This window comes from Mercenaria mercenaria, chromosome 11, assembly GCF_021730395.1.
Source record: "Mercenaria mercenaria strain notata chromosome 11, MADL_Memer_1, whole genome shotgun sequence".
NCBI classification, from domain to species: domain Eukaryota; kingdom Metazoa; phylum Mollusca; class Bivalvia; order Venerida; family Veneridae; genus Mercenaria; species Mercenaria mercenaria.
The window spans coordinates 22,277,457-22,298,294 of record NC_069371.1 but is presented as its reverse complement, the minus strand read 5'-3'; the positions used below and the strand labels follow the sequence as shown (position 1 = coordinate 22,298,294).

General features: G+C 33.6%; 1 protein-coding gene across 5 annotated transcripts in view; it reads left to right on the top strand.

Annotated features, from left to right (window-relative positions):
• LOC128547061 (secretin receptor-like) overlaps positions 1 to 20,838 on the top strand; it is a 167,827-nt gene that overhangs the window by 81,150 nt on the left and 65,839 nt on the right. The window contains exon 1 of one of the 5 annotated variants that reach the window (XM_053518732.1): positions 3,720 to 3,862. The exons of the other annotated variants lie outside the window; for them this stretch is intronic. The gene's annotated coding sequence lies outside the window, so the exon portion shown is untranslated. Of the gene's footprint in view, positions 1 to 3,719; positions 3,863 to 20,838 lie in introns of those variants that run through there. 5 annotated transcript variants of the gene reach the window in all.

Genomic DNA, 20,838 nt, shown 5'->3' with positions numbered 1-20,838 from the left:
CTGCCGAAAGTACCCCCGAGGTCTGTTCCACAGTCCGAGCCGCTATTTTGCTGTTAAAAACCTTTACTGAATTAATAAAAAATCAATAAAATTTGCATTAATGCCTTATTTGACGACTTTAATGTCACAGTAAGCATTGTCTAAGTAAAATGGTGTCAAACAGATATATCTTTCATTATATCGGCTCGGAAAACACTGTAAAACTGACTTTCATGTCAGAATCGCGGTTATCTCCCCCTTTGTTAAATTTCTCTTAAAAACTCTCATTTTGCTTCAAAATTAATTTTAAAATCATATTCATTCACAAATCATACTGAAAAACCCCTAAAACATCAAATAAATACACATGGAAGAACTTACAAATTTTCAAAATTTGCTCTTAAGGAGGCAGTAAACAGTTTTCTGAGCTCCTCAGCCTGAGTCGCCTACCCAAATTTCAAAAACCTCACACAAAAATCTGTAACCACACACCGAAATAAAGATATTGCCCAAATTAACATCACTGTATGTCTATCGTTACAAACCATCTACAATACATCTCTAATATCTAGTTTTTGTTTACAAGACCTGAATTTTGTGCTCTCCCGGTCGCGGAAACTGATGACGAAAAAAGCTAAATTTGCCAATTTTTAAATCGCTGCAGAAAATTTCCTGAAAATTATAGCCCCAACTGCTACACTCTTCCATACTCCATAACACTGTAAAATCTGAAAATAAGCTCAAATATATGTGCCATCCGTACCGTTTCTTCTCACTGTTCCAGTTTTCCTGAGGTCCCTGCTAAAATGACAACCCCACTTTAAGCTAGCTCAGAGGAAGCATGTATACGCTCCTGCAAGTCATTACGTCATACTATCAAGATCAGGCTACTCAACTGATTTTTTTTAAATAAGTGAAACTCAATTCTAGCCGCTGAAACTTCAATTCTAGCAATTATTATAATTTAGAAGTTCAAATATGCACTTCATTCCGTAAATTGCCTCTTATTTGTAAATTTCACCCCGGCCAATTCGACACTAACGGCTCAAAACTGTTTACTGCCTCCAAATTTTAATGAATATCGAAAGTAAAAGTAAGTTTAGAATGACCGTTTACGAGTCTTATTACTCCCGATGTCGTATGCAATTTTTCCGAATTTCCTTCAAAAAAAGCTGACAGTCGGTGTATTTTTTTACGATGAGAAACATCAAAATTTGAGGAACTATCTCTGGTTTACCCTAGTAGGTCATGTAACTGAGTAAAAACTACTTTCAGACAACATTCCGAAAGTGTACCAGTATACGGATAGTATATTTTGGATATGTGTTTTAGTAAACTTTAACCTGACTGTAATAGCACTTTTCTGTTAATGAAATATTGATGAAAGACCTGATCAATACAACATGACTTTTTTTCGAACACGGGAGGGTACCCCTCCCGCACCAACCCCTTATCCCGCCACACAAACTTTACCCCAGCGCCTTAAAAATTTCTGGGGAAAGGCCTGCATCTGTAAGTGCTTGATAGCAATATGCAAAAAAAAACTTAGGTACTTTGCTTACCTACCACCCAACTGATGACTAGAAAACCCATGAAGTTTCAAACTAATAGTATTCAAGAAAAGTTAATTGTCTTATCCAAAATAGGCTACAATTCTGAAACATTGTAAATAAGAGTCATTGATCTTGCTATGCATTCTAATCAAATGAATTTCAACCAAGAAATTTCCACTTCCATAGTTCATCAAGGGCTAAAACTCTGACAAATTGTAAGTCAGATCTATTGTTCTTGGTTTACATAATAATCTAAGGATGATTTAAAAGTTTGAAAGGTTCAAGTATTCAAGTTAATTGGTCCTAAACAAAACAGAACAAAACAAACAACGTTTAGCAAAGAAATTTCAATCACTCGTGGTGTGATTTTTAAAAGACCGCAAGTGCCGCTTTTGCAACTTACAAAAGACAATGCATGGGACAACCGAGCTTCTGTAAATAAAATCTGGAAATTAAGCCACGCGGGTTGGCTTCCTCTCATGGCAAGAGGAGTAAGACTTGAACACAGAACTATCTACTCAGCACTAACGATTCTGTCACAGAGAGACCCTACATAGCTTGTATTCTTTTTGTGGTTTTATCACTTTTAAATTAATCAATTTACTTGTTATTGTTTATTTCTGATTGACTTCATTTGGTTCTTGACTAATAGATGATCAAAGAGTGACGTCAGATCATTTCGATACTAACTTCCGCTTGTATTCGTAAAAGTGATACTGATTTCGTAAATACAAAAACCGATCTCAAATTATTTTAGAATTTTTCACTGCTGTTTCGCATCGCTATAATGAACTCCTGTGGCTTAAGCGGATAACGGTTTTTACAATTTCCAAGATAGTATAACTATAATCATATCGTCGATGGACATATGTGATTTACAAAATATTTCATATTTTGATAACGATTCTTACTTAAATTAAATTTTCCTAAAGAATATATTTTTAGGAGATAGGATGTGGAAAAAGCTGTAATTATCACCGGTTTTTGTTGGCAATTGATGCTGAGGTAAGATAATTATAATACATGTTCATACATCAGGTCTGATTTTATGTTTGTCTCGTAAGCTCCGTTTTCTACAATGTCAAGTAAAACGTGTCAATATACGTACATGTTTTCATTTTCAGTTGAAATATTAGCATGGGCTTTTTGTTAATTAAGTTAGAAATACTGTTATGATTGAGTGATCTCCTTGACCGAGTGGTTGAGGTTGCTGACCACAAAACGCTTGCCCCTCACCGATGTTGGTTCTAACTTTCCTCAGGCTGTTGAATTCTTCCTGTGAGGAAGCCATCCAGCTGGCTTGCGGGAAGGTCGGTGGTTCTACCCATGTGTCTGACCGCTCAGAGGGGCATTTGAGATCTTCCTCCTTTTCCTTCATCAAAAGCTTGAAAGTCGTCATTTGACCTATAACTGTGTCAATGTGACGTTATTTCCAACAAAACAAAAGAAAAATTAATTGATGATTTTATCTGATTCGAAATTTCATTGGAAAAGATCTGTCTACATATTATTTTACTTTTCGCTATCATTTGTCCGAGTATCAAACTAATATATATTTTTGTCCTAGAAACAACAGTGATGGTACATGTATTACAAAAACTAATTATATAAATCCGTTCAATATCCGTTCTGAGATTCAGTTGCCGCTTTTGCCAATATGTAATATATAGTGAGAATGTTTATGTGTTTATCAGTGAATCCAATTTTATTATCAGAGTTTCGGACGTTAACGGCTCTATTACTAGACTCTTTGGAAATATTGACAGTTATAGTTATAGCACGCTCGTTTTCCTTTCTGAACTATTTTCATGCCTGTCTTGTCCATATAGTCAATTTTGTCATTACAAATGGAGGTTAATAACACGTGGAAATAACTTACTATTTCTTTGGTAGTATTGGTTGGCAAATTCACATTACTGACTTAGATGATTATTACGTAAGATGCTATGTATGCACGCCATGTAAAATTACAATTGAAGATACGGATCTGCCTCCTACTATTGGCAAACTTATAACAATATTGACTATTCATCGCACTTAAACTATAAAAATGTTTATATAGTTTTGAAACTCGCTTTCATTTGTCATCGTAACAAAATAAAACAACTTTTCGTAACAGAAATTGAAAAACAAAGTGCTTTCGTGTTGTGAAATCAATCTTACACCGCTAAATCGCTGTCAGATTTATTGATGGCTAGTACGAAAATTTCATCATTGGTTTCCTGGAGATTAGCGATGCGTGGTATAAAAAAAACACATCACGGAAGGAGTGGTTTATTACTGAATTAAGAATTCTGTTTTTCAAATTGCTGGAATTATACATTATTCAGGTAAACATTTTTAAAAAAATCTTTATTTTTCGGATAAAGTAGCACTGCATGTTTGAAAATCCACAATATATCCGTATAATATAGAAGTGTAAAATATACCACAATTAATAGCAGCTTGTAGGTATACTGCTGCCATTATCAACCTTACTATCTTTATGTCGATCAAGAATAGCAACAATGTTCGCATGTGGAGTAGTATTTTGGTGGGCCGGTGGTCTAGTGGTAACACGCTTGACTGATAACCCAGAGGTCAAGGGTTCGAATCCCGGTCCAGGCACTGGAAATTTCTAAGATGCTCTTGAATGTCTCTCACTTAACTAAGAGGCCTTTACTCGTTCTTCCCAGGAAAGACGGCTTTGCGTGTATCGGTGCTATACACCGGTCACGTTAAAGAACCAGACTGTCTATTCGCAAAGAGCTAGGCTAAGTTAGCCGGAAAAGTCTGTATCTTAAAAGTTCCCTCTGTCGGTTCTGGCTTTATCTCACTCTGTCCCTCTGGTCAGATCGCTCTATGTCTGTACTAGTAGAGGATGAATTTCGCGCCCTGTGTGGCTGCGTTTGCTATATGTAAAGCGCCTTTGAACATGTTTATCATGAAAAGGGCGCTGTATAAATCTGATATAGTAAGGCCAAAATTAAAAACATGTTTGTTTGCTGTCTTCCTACCTACCCGCTTAAAATGCTGCGCCCCAACAGTTTTTATTGGACAACGCTGGTCAAATTTTCTTTTCAAGTTACGATATGACAAGTACCGCATATATTTCAAGTAAGCAAACTAGTAAGTTAGAAAGTTTAAATTGTATTATATAATTTCATCCTTTTATACAACATATGCAGATTTGCCTTATTTTTACAGAAGAAATATTCTTTAAGAAACGATCATATATCGTTGCTAGTAGTATATTGGGAAGTCACGTGGTAAGGTTAAGATGGCGGGTGAAAATTTTGAAAAGGATAATCAAATTTGGATATTTTAATCTTTGGTGAATTTAAATGCCGGATATTGTTTAAATATTGTTGTGATTATTCAAATGGGATATGTCTACGAATGTTCAGTTTGCAAGCACACCTAGAGTGCCAAATAACACTTTTGTGACGAATAATAGATATGCAGCTCTGCAAGAGTGGGTGGGATGTGATCAAACACCAATAAATAAAGAAAACTGCCAAAAGCGACAGTTGAGCATTTCACAAAGTATGTCTCAAAATAACTGTACAACAGGTAATAATACAACTCCGACTTCGTTTTCTACATTGTCTGCGGGTGACAAACTATCGCTCATTTTTGATAAACTGGAGAAACTTGAAAAAAGCAATGATCAAATTATATACTTGTCCTCAAATTTGAGCCATACAACTGCACGGGTGGATCGAGTAGAACGTTCATTATGTGACAACGATTTGTTTATGAAGCAGTTGGCATATCATAGCATTGATCTTGAAGCTAGGTCTAGACGTTGTAATTTAATTTTTTACGGACTGCATGATGTGAGAAACGAGGATACATATGAATTACTGCGAGAATTTATGTTGGACTATCTTGACCTCGATCTTGACGATGTCTGCATACAAAGAGTGCATAGGTTAGGGTCAATAGCTAGGGCAAGATCATATACACAGTCGCCAAGAAGACCAATTATCGCGGCATTTCGTGATCAGTGTGACTTAGAAAAAATCATGCAAAATGCGCATAAACTTTATGGAACACGTTACGGAATAGATCGCGATTACCCTAAAGAAATATCACAGGCTAGAAAAAGCCTTTAGAACTATCAAAAAGAAAAATACAAAGGTCGCGAAAAGGTACAAATTTTGTACCCCGCAAAACTGGTTGTAAATGGCAAAGTCGTAGCGGACGAATTCCCCGATTGGCATGTCATACTCGATATGAATCGGCTATACAGACTTAATCGCCCTTACCACAACAAAGGTGTCTATTCAGTAGACACTAACGTTGTTAACAGTTCATCGTCACAGCGAAACGATCCGCCGAACTCTGTTAATCAGCCCCAGGCGACAAATCGTATTGTCAACAATAACACGTGCTGGACAGGTATTTCGCCGAACTTGGTATCCTCAGTTGATTTGAATGACCAGGATTATTCACAGTTACCTCAGTCGTCCAATCAAAAACCTGACCGCCGGAGTGACGTCAACACAGGTAATCGAGAGCATTCACGCATGACTGATTAGGGAGACGGGGAGAGACAGTCATTGTGCTTTACTTTATTGAACATTCAGTGTTTAATATCGAAAAATGTAAACAAATTAAAACAGTATGAACTAATGCAAATATTTAAAGGCAATCATTTCATATTTTTGACTGAGACTTGGTCAGATTGATATGGACTATCCAGGGTTTATATATTATTCAGTTCACCGCAAGGAAAAATTATCAAATACCAAACGCAACTCTGGTGGTTTATGTTGTTACATAAAAAGTACATATTCATAATTTGTATTATTATATAAAAGTGACAGTAACGATATATTATGGCTGAAATTTGCTAAAAGCCTATTTAATTTATAAAATGATTTGTATGTTTGCTTATGTTATATTATCCCAGAAGGTAGTAGTAGAGAGATTTTTGTAGAAACGGGTGTTTATGACAGAATTTTGACTGATATGTTAAAAATCATTAACGAAACGGATCACTCTTGTGTGTTCCTATTACTTGGAGATTTGAACAGTCGAGTTGGTAATTTATATGATTTTGTTGAAAATGATGATTTAGATTTAAATGTAAATATACTACCGGAAGATTATATACAAGATATTAACATAAAAAGGGCTTCTCAAGATACAGTTATAAATAGAGGTAGGCTTCTTATCGACTTTTGTAGAGAGAGCGGCTTACGCATTATGAACGGACGGGTAGGTCATGATGCCGGCGTTGGCAGCTACACTTATGTCGGTAGCTCTGGTTGTAGTCTTGTTGACTATATAATTTGCAGCCAGCCGCTTATTGACTTATTTGATTCTTTTAATGTACATGAACCTAATATATTATCGGATCATTGCGCATTGTCGTTCAGTCTAAATGTGTTAAATGTAGGACAGGAAACAATTCCTCAGTCTAATGAACACGACAGGATTAAATTTTTGTATAAATGGGACGCGAGTAAAGTTAATGATTACAAACTCAAAATGAATTGCGATGATGAAAAAATATCAATTGATCCTTTGACAGAAACCTTGGATGGTACCGTTAGCTCTTCAGATTTAAATCAAAATTTGTTTCAATTTAGTAAAATAATGGACAATATTTGTTCACCGTTGTTTAAGAGAACTTTAAACGATAAATCTCACATTTATACCGAAGTAAATAGGCCAAGAGAAGAAAATCCTTGGTTCGACGATGAATGCGATTCAAAAAGAAAGAAGTTTTATGCCGATCTAAATAAATTTAGATGCAACCGGAATGAAAATAGCAGAATAAATTTATGTAAATCCAGAGCGGAATTTAAAAGAATAATTAGAAATAAAAAATACATGTATAGGAATAAAAACACGAATAAATTGACTGAGGCTAGGTTTAAAAATGCTAAACTGTACTGGAAATTGTTGAAAGATATAAGTTGTAACAATAAAACAAGTATAAATGTCAGTAAATTTGCGGAATATTTTAAATCTATTAACAATCCCGAGGATCACTTTTACCAAGCGGATGAGGATATACTATATTTTAATGAACGTTTTCTAGAAGGAGAAATGCAGGTTATGTTTTCTGAATTAGATGAAGAAATAACCCTTAGCGAAATAAGTAAGGCTATAAAGCAACTTAGATCGAACACTAGTGGTGGACCCGATTCATATCTAAACGAATTTTTTATACACGGAACAGACACATTAACTTTGTATTTTCATCGATTGTTTAATACATGTTTACGGACAGATTATTTTCCCGAAACTTGGTCAGAAGGTTTCATCGTTCCTTTACATAAAGATGGTGATATCAATGACCCTGCGAATTATAGAGGCATAACGTTACTTAGTACTTTGGGGAAACTTTTTACACGAATTTTAAACGAAAGGTTAAATAGCTGGGCTGAAAAATATTTCATATATATTGAAGCTAAGGCGGGTTTTCGAAAAGGAATGAGTACTGTGGATAATATATTTATTCTTAATTCACTAATAAGTCATTGTTTTGACAAGGGAGTTACACTTTTTTGTGCATTTGTGGACTTCAAAAAGGCCTTTGATTTTGTTGTTAGGGATATTCTTTGGTTCAAACTTATTAAATATGGTGTACGCGGTAATATACTTAATGTTATTAAATCTATGTATAATAATGTCAAGTCAAAAAATAAAAGCATGGAGTCGTTAAGTGAAAGTTTCTCCTGTTCGCTAGGAGTTAGACAAGAGGAGAGTTTATCTCCCTTTCTATTTAGCATATATTTAAATGATATTGAAGATACCTTTTTATTGAAAGGCATTGAAGGGATAGACATTGGTAGCATAACAATTTGCTTATTGTTATATGCAGATGATATCATTTTATTTGCGAAAACAGCACATGATCTGCAAGAATCTTTAAACGTTTTAGCCGAATATTGTGATAGTTGGAAACTAACTGTAAATACAGAAAAGACGAAAGTTATGATTTTTAGAAAAGGGGGAAGGCTAAGCCATAATATCAATTTCAGATATAAGAATATTCAGTTAGAAATAGTGAGTAAATTTAAATATCTTGGTATCTTATTTACCTCAGGTGGCTCTTTTAATGAGACTGACAAAATGCTTTCAGGACAGGCACTTAAGGCAATTTTTAAAATGAATAAATATCTTTACAAGTTTACAGATATAGGGCCAAAACATACATTAGATCTTTTTGATAAACTCATCATTCCAATTTTGAATAATTCAAGTGAAGTTTGGGGTTTTAATAAAGGTTTACAAGTAGAACGAACACATCTAAGCTTCTGTAAAAGGTTACTCGGTGTGAAAATTACCACACAGAACAGTTTTATTTATGCGGAAACAGGTAGATACAACTTAGTAACAGATAGACATTATACTATTATAAAGTACTGGTTGAAAATTAGCAATTGTGACCAGGTTAAATATACTAAACAAGTATATATTTCTTTGAAAAATTGTATAGATCTAAATCCTCGCTAAATATAACTGGGTCTCCAAGGTGAAATTTTTGTTATCAAAATTAGGATTCTATCATATTTGGCTTGCTCAGAGTGTAGGAGACACAAAGGTCTTTCTTAATATTTTAAAACAGCGTCTAAGGGACATTTACATACAGGATTTGAACACATCTATAAATGAATCCAGCCGAGCACTATTTTACAAGAATATATTTGATTTCAGTTTCAGTAATTACTTAACAGTAATAAATATAAGGAAGTTCAGAATAGCATTAACAAGACTGAGGTTGTCATTGCATAGATTTGCTGTTGAGACTGGTAGATGGAGCCGTCCAAATAATATACCTTATGAAAATAGAATTTGTACTAACTGTCACATATTAGAAGACGAGTATCATTTTGTCATTGAATGTCAGGATTTTGTAGATTTAAGAAAACAGTATACCAGGAAGTATTTCTGGCACCATCCAAGTTATTTTAATTTTTTGCAATTATTTATCAATGAAAATAGTAAAGATACTCGTAATCTCGCAACATATATCTTTAAAGCTTTTGAAAAAAGGAGGTATCTAAATAGATAAACTCTAATGTTTAAATAGCTAATACAAATGCTTGGGTTATCAAAATTGTCTCTCCCAAAGCTGTGTTATTACTGATACCTATGAATTACTGAAACAATTGTTAAACTTGTATTTACATATCTGCTATCTTGCCATACATGTTATATTTATTACTTTGTATGTATATAGAGAATAATAGGTTAGTGCCGTAGATGAGAAAGTTTATCTGGCGAGGTGGAGGAGGTTATCGGGTGAGCCGAAGGCGAACCTGATAACGTCCGGAGCCGAGCCGGATAAACTTTCTCCATCTTAGGCACTAACCTATTATTCTATTTATCTTGTCATTACTTCATTTTCCGATATTTGGCAATTTATTTTACAAAAATAAGTGTGCGACAACCGCTTTAATGACGTCATATTCGTAATGACGTCACTTTTATAATGACGTGATTACCGGCAAAATCGCAATAACTTCTTCGCTTTTGAATAAAACCTCATTATTTGACCACTCATTTTCTTAGTTCGGACATTTCCAACACAATGATGATGGTTTCGTTGCAAAATTTCTTATGACAACAATATCGATCATAAGGTCACATGATCAACTGACCGTATATCACTGGTCACATGATCAACTGACGGTATATCAAGAAAGATATACGGCACCCTCATATCGGGTCGAAAAAACTGCAAGTGACAGGATAAATTGAAGATATGCTGGTGGATCTTGTCTGATTTATTGCATAATAAAGATTCTTCTTCTTCTTCTTATATCTACTGGTAAAAGTATAATCCCTCCACAAAAAAAAAGAATTGCCTACCTACCTACCCAATTTTAAAAAGTAGGGTCGGGAGACAGCAAACAAAGACTTTTTTAAATGCAGCTTAATAATAATAATATTTAATAAAATTATACCATCAGCTTCAATTCAACTGTATCAAACACACGGACAGTTACATAAGGCTTTAAATTTTATGTTAAAACAGATGAAACAGCTGCCCAAATAGATGATATTCATAATTGCATGGATGGAAAAGCACTACTTTTATTACTGCTTATGAACCTATACAGATAACGCCATAAAGGGAGGTAATCAAAATAAATGGATTCAGAAAAAATCTTATTGTGTAAATCAGCATTCAGACCGTTGACAAATATGTGTGAAAACAACTATAGAAAATAAGATTTAACAAGAAATTTATATGTTTTATATTCATAAGAAAACTGTGGCAGTCACATTATAAACAAAGACATTATGAGCCTTTAAATTATTAATGCAAACGAATGTCATATATAAATTGGGTAGGAACGTAATATATAACCTACCTAATCCTACATTCACCCGCATAACACTACTCACAGTCTCTTTCTAAATTATGTATTTATGTACAGTCTAGCCCCAACCTTGGTCTTCTTTGATGAGCTGCTGTTCACTGTACCTTTAAGATTATATCTGGCATAAGTTTTCATTCTTTTTACACATGATCTTTTGAGTTGCATTGTATTTCAATATGAAACCTGTTCTATACAGAACCTCTGAGTAATAATTGTTACTGTTTGTTGGGCAGCACGTAGAAATAGACGTTATCAAAACTTAAAAGAAGTGCCAGAACTATGCAGGTACCAAAATGAGTCAACATCAAGTCTTACAAATATTTTCGTTTCAAGTTCATTGTTTATTACTGTTGTATTACATGTTTCACAGTGAATTAGTTGTGTATTAGAGTGTACGTGGTATTTGTGAATTTTATTATTCAGTTGTAAGAAAGTATAAAATTGGTAAAATTTAGAAAAAAAGCATGGTATAAAATGAAAAGATGCTTGTTTACATACAATATCAATATATATTCCGCTCTCGAACACCGCATATTACATTCTAACAAACTGATCCAACTGACTCAAGATCCCGCGTACGCAATACTCGCCTTGGAGTCCCTTATCAATCTGGCAAAACAAAGCCATCATATGATTTTCCAGTGAAATTTCTAAAACAATTCACGATGCTTTAAAAGAACTGGGGTTACTAAGTTCAGTTTCTACAGTCCTGAGTTTTTATCTGAACGTGTGAAACTACCACTTGCATAATTGAATAAACTCTATTGCGTTCTCGGTTGTGATTATAGGTTCTTATATCTAAAATTGCCTTTTGATATCTAAATCGGATATCTCGCAGCATTTGCACTTATTTTACACAGACGTTGTGTAGAATGTTGTTGACTCTAACAACGATGTATTGTAATTTTCCGAAAAAGTAAACATAGGTCATATTGTTTCACAATAAAACGTCTAGCTAGACGAGATAGGTTACATACATTGGCACTTTAATTGTCTTCTTGAAATGTTTCAGAGCTAGAGAAAATTCCGGAATAGAAATCTATTTTATGATATAAAGGGTGTATGGGACAGACGTTAACAAGGATTACTAAATAAATTCCTTCAGTTCATGTAAAATGAGATTAACATGAGCTACACCTTTGGTTGTCTTTATTTGTAGAGCAGTTTTGCAGCGTTATTTTAACTTCATAAGATACTAAGAAAGAAACTATGGAATTGTAGAACGCCACCAAGTTAAATGTTAGCAGATCCGGTTGTTTTCACTTAGTTAATTTATAATAAGGTAATGAAATGTAAAACACCCCTCATGTACTCTGGATAAAGCGGAATTTTATACTAAAGATAATCGAAAAATGACTAGAACATGTAACAACACTGAGTCTTGGTACTGGGAAGTGTTTACAGCCGTCACACGGCATTTAAAGACTAATATAGTGACAGTAAATTATGAAAAATCCTTCCAAAGCATTGACCGCATTCAGGCGCTTACCATTTCATCACTGACGGCATGGATTTTCACATACTGTATTGTGTTTATAATTCGTGCATATGTATAATACAAATGTTAAGTGATTTCCCTTCAAATAAATTTTCATGCTGGTTTACTATTGCCGGAATTTACGTAAGAATTTTATTGGAGTTTTTATCTGAAAAAGCTAATGTTTTGCTTTGGTACTCACTGTAACGAAACGATTGACGTAATTGAATAGTGCTTTTGATATGCGACAAGTCCAACAATTTTAATATCCGCTTTTGAGTAGAATATTGCTTTAAAAACATTAATGAAAATCACAGGCTTCAGAAAAAATAATTTTTTTTAAAGTTTTTGGCTTATTTGTTAAACAGCGGGAAAATTGGAAATTTAAATAGAGGTTTATTACACGGTCTTTTCTTTTTAAAATTTTTTAAAACGTGTTGAATAGAATAAAAAAAATGTGAGGCTCTCCCCGGCTTTTTTTAAATTTTATTCATCGGGTTTAAAAAATTTCAAGGGATATTCTTTTTATCACATGTTACTTTTCCGTCAAAGCAAAAATTTTGTGTAATATCTTTTTAAGTAAGGGTTTGTAAAACTCCCGCAAAGTCAACTTTGTGAAAAAAGCCTTTAAATAATAAAACGTCAAAGGTTGTGGGTTAAAAACCAATACCCAATATAAATTTTTTAAAACAAAAACCAAAATTTTTATCGACCAAAATTTTTTAAAAACGCAACATTTGTAGCAGTTCACAAATGGTACCTGAATAAATTATAGAAAATTTTAAACGAAAAATTTAGTGTTTTAACTGTTGTTTTCCCAGCAAAACGAAAACTTTGAAAGATTTTTCCCAAAAATTTTTGATTTAGGATAAAAAATTGTCTCTACCGCCCACAAACCTGGAAAATTTTTTTTTATTTGTACAAAGTATTCGTAAAATTAAACATCCCCTTTAAGTTGCTTCCCCCAAAAGGGCCCTTTAAAAGGATATTTTTACGGTTTGGGCCCATTTTTAAGGGGGGGGGGGGGTCTTTGAAATTGAACAACGAAAAAGCCCGATTTTGAAGGGGGCTTTTTTAAAGGAGGTAGGTTCCCTTTGTTACCAGGGTAAATTCAAATTAGTTGCCCGCATTTTTTTTTTTGTTTTTTCCCGGTAATTAAAATTTTTGGCTGCAACAATCTAAATTTCCCGTTTATCTCGGTCCCTTAAAGTACAATTTTATAAGGTTTAAGTGCATGCCCCTCTTAGGGTTTTTATATAGAAAGAAAAGGAAAATTTGGGGAATTTTTAACATTTTTCAGTGAAATTTGGGGTTTCATTGTTACCGGTGGTCGGGCATAATTTTTGGGTTTTTACTAGTAGGGCGCATTAGCTTTCAAAAAAAAAAGCTTAAAATGTAAATTTTCCCGGGGCTGTGTTCCTTTGGTAACGCTTTTTCTTCTTTTTTTCCCAAAAATAATTTTTTTAGGGAAAAGGGGGTTTTTTGACGGCTTAAAGTGCCTTTTCTGTTTTTGCCCAAAGGGAAATTATTGGGGTTTTATGATTAGCAAAATACAAGAATTTTTACATGGTACTGTGTTTTTTTTTTAAAGTTTAGGGGGCCCAAAGGCAACAGAGATGTTTAAAATAGCTTATATTTTGTTTTTTATCGAAATTTTCTTAAAAAAAATATTATAAAAATTATTTTTCTTGTTAATTTTGTCAAAAAAACCTTATTTCAAACTTTTAGAAATATTTTCGAAGAATTTCTTTTAAATTTTAAAAAATTTTCACAGCTTAAAATACTTACGGGCAGTCCCCTTTCCGGGTCTGACTTTTTTAATTGAAAAATCGTTTTGCATGCGGCTTTTAAATTCCCCAAAAATTTTGTTGAAATGAAAATAAAAACCGAAGCTGGGGTTCCCTTTAAATTGACCAGTGTAAAACGTTTTTTAAATTTTTTAAAAATTTAGTTTTTTAAAAGGCCCGGGGCTTCGTTTCCAGGGTTTACACCCTTTTAATTCAAGACACCACAATTTTATACTAAAATTTTTAAAACAATTTTAGAGCTTTTTTTTAGTATTTAAGTAACAAATTTTAAAACGGAAATTGGGAAATAGGTATAAAAAAATTCAAACTCCCCCCAATTTTTTTATTTGTAAATGCCCTAATAAGTTACCTTTCGCCAACTTTTTTCCCCTTTCACTTCAGTTACTATCACACTTTTTTCTTTTTTTCCGCATAAAATTTTCAATAAAAATTACAAAAAAGAAGAAAAATATTGATCTTTTTTTCAGAGCAAAAGACTAATAAAAAGTTTTTCCGGCAAAAAGACTGTTTAAAAATAGTTTAAATAAAGAAAAAAACACAAATAAAAGTCTTTTTTAAAAAAAAAGCCCCTTATTTTTGGCGGTAACTGACACGTAACTCATGAAGTCAAAGACGTCATTTTTAAAGGGAAAAAAATTTTTTTTGAAACGTTTTTTTGCGGCAATTTTATTTATTAAATTTTGCATTTTTTAAACCCTTTTAAAATTTAAAATTTGGGGCAGGTTCAAAATTTTTTTTTCCAGAAGTTTTGGATAATTTCCATTTTTTTTTTTCGTAAAAATTTGTCGTAAATCGGGCACGGTAGCTTCCGGTTTGGGCATGCGCACTTTCAAAAATCAAGGTAACCTACCCCCTTAAAAGTAAAAACGACTGAGTGGTCTTCCAAAAAAAAGAAGGGCCCGTACGATGCAGACTGTATTCCCTTTTAAAGTATAAGCTTTTAAAAAACGGGGCCCGTTCGTTTCAATCCAAAACCCCGGGGCATGGCCCTTTACGTGAGGGCAAGCAAATAAAATTTTGGTGGTTGAATAATAAAAGAACGCTTCGGGGTACGCCCCCCAACCCCGGGGAGCGGCAAAAAAAAAAAAAGAAAAAAATTTTCCCAATTTTTTCATGATTTTTTCTTGAGGCCTTTTTCCTTTAAAAAATTAGCCAAATTTTTTTCCCTTTGTATTTTTTTCCTTTTTCTGGGGGTTTAAAAACCCAATTTTTTTAGATGTATAACCGAAATTTTTTAAACGCGAATATTATTATTTGCCCCTTTGCCCATCTCGTTTGACCGGGGAAAATTTGGCGTTCGCCGGGTAGACCCGGGAAGTTTCCGGGGAAAAACCCAAAAGCGCCCAGCCGGTTGCCCGAGGCAAACCCGGGGTACGCCCCCCAATGTGAAACGAATTTGGGCCAACGAGTGTGCATCCCCGAATTTACTTGATTTTTTGTTTTTTTAAAAAAAAAAAAAAATGTCAAAAAAAGTAATACAATCCAAAATTCTCATTAAACAATTAATCCCTTTAAAAGTTTTCCCAAAAAATTTGAAAAACGTAAAAAAAAATTTCTCATATTTTAAAAACCTATTTAAAACCCGGGGATGTACTATTGTTTGAAATCGTTTTAAAATGTGAATATTTTTTTTTCCATTGTTTATATTTTTTCTTTTAAATGGTTTAAATAGTTTTTTCATAACTTACTGTTTTCTTTTTCATGGTACAGTTATCGGATTCGTTAATTCTAGACTTCGCCGCGTTTTGCAATGTCGGGGTTTCGTTAGCAAAAGATTTGCTTTTACTTTAAAAAAAAAAGGGGACTTTGCTACTTAAAAATTTTGTAAATAAACAGAATTCGCACATGTTATTTCCTTTCAAGAACTACGTAGTCATACCGTAATTTTGCTTATCGTTTTCTTGTTGCATTTTTTGCTTCTAGGGAGTTTTCCCCTTTTTGATTTTGTAACTTTTACATCAGTTCATAGCGGGGGAAAATCCCTCCCCTTTCTGGGCTTTTCCGAAATGTTTTTTAATCTTTTTATAAAAATAATTGCGCCCAATCCGGTTTAAAGGGTTTTGCAAGTTTCTTTACCCTTTATGATTTTATTCAATCAAAACGAGAATACTATCACCGTTCCCTTTTTTTTTGGGGGTTTTATGCTTCAAAAGAATCCCTTTTATTTTTTTTTAAATTTCCCAAAAAAGGGTAAAAGGGGCCCTTTGGTTTTTGGGCTGTTACCACCACGAGTCCCAAAACGATTTGGGCCCTTTAAAATTTTGGGTTAATTTTCGGAAAAGCCCTTTAAATTTGGGCAATTTTGTCTTTTTTCTGTCGCGTGATTCTATAATTAAAATGGATGGACTCGATAAAAAATACGACAACACTTTGTCTCATTAAAGTCATGTTACTGGGTAAACTCGAGAAGCTGTCTTTATAAGGTATCGTTGACACTAGAAGATACCATATGTGTTAAGAAGTAGAATAAATCACTATGTGAGCAATGTAGAGGAATTAAAGTACACCAACATCGATCAGATATATTAGATATTTTCCCCTCTGTTATCATTCTTTAAAAAAGAAATTCATGCGCAATAAAATGCACTACTCTTGTAGTGAGTTTAGATTCAACCGACGGATAAGGCTTGTTCATTTGAATGGAATGAATGGAATGGAATGCATGGTTCGTTGGTTTTCTGTAATTTGGTGCCTTCTTGACTGCTTTGCTTTCTAAAATATAAATTGCAATTCCTACAATTTAGAGGAACATTCATAGTTGATAGATTAACGACTTTTTTCCATTCAAAGATGAAGGTAGGATGTAAAATTATTTCATGTAAGAGCGCTATTCTACGAAAGCCTATTAGGGACATTTTGTCTTAGTTTTTATGCATTACCTCTTATGTGTGATGTATTATATGTTTCGTATTATTTATTACCTCTTAGATTATACACTAAGATAAAGGTGAAGCGGGAAATATGAACTGAATCCTTTATATGTGGAATGTATAAAGTTTTCTTTCACAAAGCTCGATCGAAAAGCTGTTAACTGGAATCTACATTCCGCATGGAAGCCTGATCTAATGTACTTTGTTACCAAAGTATTTGATTTGTATGATTTTGGCAAGAAAGTTAGCTAAGAAGATGTCAATATATGCTGTGAAATGTGTGGTTCCCGTAGGAAGATATATAGTCAAGAATCAGAATGTCTAGTAAGACTGCGCAAACCTATAGTGTTTAAATTTCCATACATGTACAAGATGCTATATAGAGAGCTTTTAACACTGATTGAAGAAAAGCTTGATTTAATCACTTATTAACAAAATGAAAAGATCTTTCATTTCATTATATTAGTTTTCCTTGCATCTGTGAAATAAAAGTACTATTGGATATGATACAGGTTTGGTTAGGGGACACTTCTATGACGTTTGAATCAATTCCTTTGCCTCAGGGAAACTGTATGTAAATTTATCTCGGGCTTAGAATATTTTCATCGAAATTCTTAGTTGAAAAAGGGACATTAAACTGCCGAAGTGATATATGTTTTGTTTTTACATGTTGGTGTAAGGTGTTAAATAGCTTTTAATACTGGTGAAGTTATAAATACGCTGGAAGAATGCTTCAGTCCTTAGTGCGGCGCGAACTGTGAATTCCTACTTAAGTCTAATTTATCAGCTTTTGCATTTATAAAATGTAAGGAAGAACGGGGTTGAATGTGCTATTTTTCATATTTTGCCTTCTTCTCGGGCGTTGTTTCAGTTTATCAGTACATCAAGACCATGTTTACATGAAATAACATTTCCGTTAAAACATGAGATGTAACAACAGCGGATATAGTCTTTAGTTTAAGAATACTGCTAGTGTAACCGTGGCCTGTCAAACGTCACAACATGCCCCGCGTCTGGGGTAGGTTGTGACAGTATTCGAGGTACAATTTGCGGGTGTCACCCTTACCATACAGTATGGTATAGCATTATAAAACTATATGGCATTTAACCTTTTAATATTTCTGTAATCACACATATCAAAATGCTGAATTTCATAATATATCTTATGTCAATAAATATACATGAAAACATACTGTCAGAACACAAATGTGTAATAACATCAAAAATTTACTTATAGCGGTGCAAAATGGTTTTTCAAACACAGTTTCGTTGTCCTTTAGTTTAAAATGCATGTGCTTTCCAAGAAGTGTATTTGAAAAATGGCGCGTTTAAAATATTTGCAAATGCCGTCACAGATGGAAAGTCACGTGTGGTGCAACCAACCCGTGGCACATTCAACCCCGTTCTCCCTATAATTTTGCATTAGGTATTTCATTTTACATCTTATGTCTAAGGTATTAGGCATTAGGTATTTCATCTTATGTCAAAGGTATTAGGAATTAGGTATTTCATTTTATGTCTAAGAACTAACTAGTATATACTTAAAAAAAAAAACAGAAAAAAAACAGAAGAAAAAAAAACAGAAAATAAGAAATGGGTTTTATTTAGTCTGTTTATGGGCAGTAATGAAATATATAATGCTTCAAGACAGCAAACTGAAATAAATCACTAGGAAATAACAAATGGGTTTTATCGAGTCTGTTTATGGGCAGTAACGAAATACATAATGCTGCATATGTCCTTTTGCACCAGTTTAAGCAATCCTCTGTTTTTAGGAACAGCCAAACCCCGACTTCCTTTTACAATACGTATATTTTAACTAAGTCATGGTATGGTTTTGTAAACTCAAACCACAATACCAGATGTACAACGTAACATGTTTAATAACAATCCTAGGTCTGATGACTCTAGTTCAAATACTTTTTGAGATATACATGACATATATTCGGACAGACGTACGGACAAGAACAATTTTAGGACTCCCATAAAACAACAAGAAAGAAAAGCTGTCTGTTGACAGTGCACTCGACTATTCGATGTAAGTATGGGTTCAAAATATTAAGATTTTCTGACAAAAGAAAAAAAAAATAAATAAGACAAATAATCCGCCTGTATTTGTGGATCTGGATATATCTTGCACTATATGGCAATGTGTGGCCATGATGGTAAGCAAGTGTTCAAAGTTCCGAAGTTATATATCAAACATTTTAGACAAAATATGGAATTGTATGCGAAACGTAACTAATTTTTATGCCAAAAGAAAACGCCATGACTGAGCTAAAGACCTTGTCCTAGGTATGTAGTCTTGCCTGCACATGTTTACTATGATGGTAAACAAGTGGTCATCAGAAAAAGTTGTTTAAAGGTATTTCTATTTCGGTCTCTAAGAGCTTCAGAAAGGGAATTAATGCCCCGTGTTTAAACTACAGACAAAGTTTGATGACAATTCAGCAACAGACTTCATGAAAAAAATGTTTAAAGGTATCTCTGTGTTTAGCTCTGGAGGGCCCTACAAGGGGACCATTGCGCGTTTTGAAACAAATTTGGAAATGACCTTATAATGGTGGTACAAACCAGGTTTGATCAAGATCCATCATGCTGTTCATAGAAGAAGTCGTTTAAAGCTTTTTTCTAGTTTTAGCTCTAGTGATCACCAAAAAGGGTAAAGTGCCACAAGCAGTAATCGTTAACGTCCGCTAATTTTGTTTCCCTATTGAGAACTAGGAAAATCTAACTTTTGATAAGTAACACACAATATACAACACCTAAGAGGTAATACGTAACATGTAAGAGGTAACTGATAACACATAATATGTCATACATAAGAGGGTATGCATAAAAACTAAGACAAAATGTCCCTAATAGGCTTCCGTACTATTCAGCTAACTTTCCTCTCTGTGTTTGTTTGTTTTTTGTGGGTTTTTTTCGGAATGTCGGTGGTTGTATACTAGCTAACAATATTTCATATCATTCCAGAAAGTTGATAGTTCAGTCTTAGCTAATATTTTTTGTAATTTAAGAATGTATTCAATCTTAGCTGATATTTTTTTGTAATTTAAGAATGTATTCAATCTTAGCTAATATTTTTTTTGTAATTTAAGAATGGCAGTGGTTCTGTCTTAGCTAACATTGTTTTTAAATGTATTATAAATTTCAGAATGTTGGCGGTTCTACCTTACTTTTACATTTTTCATGCAATAATGTCTGTTTGGAGAAAGAACATTTGAGATAACACCAGAAAAATATGTATTATAAAACTTCAGTAATAAAAAGGCTGAAAGTTCAACACCACTGAGAGTACACAATGTTTTATCATAATAACTGGTGGGGATATGTTTCAATTATGAGATTTTGCAACACTTTCCAGTAAGTTGTTAAGAGGAAGTTCCACCAGAATAACCGTTTACTCTTCAATTATTATGTATTTATTACATGAGTACCTATAAATAGTAACAAATTTGTGCTAGAAATTCTCCCATTATCGCATTGCGTCATGCATTATCACATTATCATAATAAGCCCCGGGGCCATTATCGATAATGGCCCTGGCGTTAGCGCGGGAAATTAACGTCCGTAAACAGAAATGACGTCATGGCGTTTCATGGAGGTAAAACAGCGAATATTTCCGTTTTATTTTATCATCTTGAGCGTAACATCGTGTATTCTTCGTGAAATAACGTATTTTTATCCCTAAATTATGCAATAAGCAAGAAAGTACAACTATCCAGGTATTTGATTTTATACATTAAATAGACTCTTACACAAATAATATAGAAACTGAAAAGCTGAAATTTATTGTGCCAGAAGATGCAAGTACCCATA